Source organism: Bos javanicus, chromosome 27 (assembly GCF_032452875.1).
Source record: "Bos javanicus breed banteng chromosome 27, ARS-OSU_banteng_1.0, whole genome shotgun sequence".
Classification (NCBI taxonomy): Eukaryota; Metazoa; Chordata; class Mammalia; order Artiodactyla; family Bovidae; genus Bos; species Bos javanicus.
Genome location: NC_083894.1, coordinates 23,026,930 through 23,028,854, shown reverse-complemented (window position 1 = coordinate 23,028,854; position 1,925 = coordinate 23,026,930). Strand labels below are relative to the sequence as shown.

Sequence of the window (1,925 nt, the reverse complement as noted above, 5' to 3'; positions counted from 1 at the left end):
TGTAGCTAGTTCTAGAAAAGACACAGAGACAAAAATAAAATAAAAAATAAAAAGATGCAACAGAGGTCAGCACTGGGGATATCTTCAAGTTGTTCACAAAATATTAACCAAAGAAGGTGATCTTCTCCATAACCCCATTCCAGGGACTGGCTCCAAGGCTGGAGGTCTCATAAACTGAATTTATGATAAAGACAATAGATACCTATCACATCCCTGTGATCCTAGCCAAGTTCAAACTTCCCAGTTGAATGCAACCACAACTGGCAAAATAGAGAATTTTAACTGCAAAAAAAAAAAAAAAAAAAAAGCTGATGGAAATCTGATTGAGCTGAACTGGGACCTCATTTTTGCAGACACAATCCAAGTGAAGTCGAGAATGGATGAAAAACCTATAAACCATGAACTCTGCCTAACAATATTCATTAGAGTTAAGAAGCCCATAGATGGAAGGAAGGACCTTCTTGCTCATATCATCTTTCTTCCTGACCCCTGGATGCTGCTAAGTCGATTCAGTCATGTCCGACTCTGTGCAACCCCATAGACGGCAGCCCACCAGGCTCCCCCGTCCCTGGGATTCTCCAGGCAAGAACACTGGAGTGGGTTGCCATTTCCTTCTCCAATGCATGAAAGTGAAAAGTGAAAGTGAAGTCACTCAGTCGTGTCCGACTCTTCGAGACCCCATGGACTGCAGCCCACCAGGCTCCTCTGTCCATGGGATTTCCTAGGCAAGAGTACTGGAGTGGGGTGTCACTGACCCCTGGATGAGGGGGTGGGAAAAGAAAAGTATTTGGAATAGTAAATATTTATGTCATCATTCACCTCTTGGACCTCATTTGGGAAGATGCTACAGGACTGAAGGGGCATAATGAAGGAAGAAAAAATTATAGAACATGGGCTACTCACTGGAATCTGGAGAAGAAAATTAAGTAAGGTTATTTTCATGTACTTTCAGAACAAGAGACTAAACTCTTAACTACATAGCTCAGATTCATACTTCTGAGATAATCTTCTGGTGCCTCACCATTCTTTTCCTTATTTTAGAAATGACACTCTGTAGCCAAAGCTGGTTTTGACCCTTGTAGTATTCTCAGGCAATTTTTAACTTATGTGTATTTGTTTACCTTAGAAAGCATTGTATAATTAGTGCAATGACCAACTTGGACATTTCTCTACTATTTACCCCAATGTGAACACAAAGAGAGATTTTTGTTTGTTTGTCTCCTTATTTACATATGAGAGAGTACAAAAGTGGGAAATGACCTCAAAAGTCTGGGAAGGGACTTCCCTGGTGGTCCAGTGGGTACGACTCTGTGTTCCCAACGCAGGGGGACCAGGTTCGATCCCTGGTCAGGGAACTAAATCCCACAGGCCACAACTAAGACCTGGCACAGCTTAAACAAATAAATAAAATACATAAAACAAACAAAAAAATAAACGTTTGGGGAAGGAAGAACTTAGGATGGACGCAGTCTTCTCATTTCTACGTGGATTCTTGGTTTCGTACTTCGTTGTGAAACTGTCACAATTCTACAGGGACCTTTAATAGGAGCAGCTAGGAGAAGGCAATGGCACCCCACTCCAGTATTCTTGCCTGGAAAATCCCATGGGCGGAGGAGCCTGGTGGGCTGCAGTCCATGGGGTCGCTGAGAGTCGGACACGACTGAGCGACTTCACTTTCACTTTTCACTTTCATGCATTGGAGAAGGAAATGGCAACCCACTCCAGTGTTCTTGCCTGGAGAATCCCAGGGATGGCGGAGCCTGGTGGGCTGCCATCTCTGGGGTCGCACAGAGTTGGACACGACTGAAGTGACTTAGCAGCAGCAGCAGCAGGAAGGAGTACAGGGTTAGGGAGATCGTCTTACACTGTGGATAGTAGTCAGAACTATTTTATGCTTCTGGGGAAAAGATGACGATTATCAAGTA

The 1,925-nt window shown here is 43.7% G+C and overlaps 1 non-coding gene across 1 annotated transcript; it reads left to right on the top strand.

Moving 5' to 3' along the window:
- The first annotated feature begins 1,282 nt into the window (after positions 1-1,282).
- On the top strand, positions 1,283-1,355 carry TRNAG-CCC (transfer RNA glycine (anticodon CCC)). The gene has a single exon. It is a non-coding gene; the product is annotated as a tRNA-Gly (tRNA).
- The last annotated feature ends 570 nt before the right edge of the window (positions 1,356-1,925 follow it).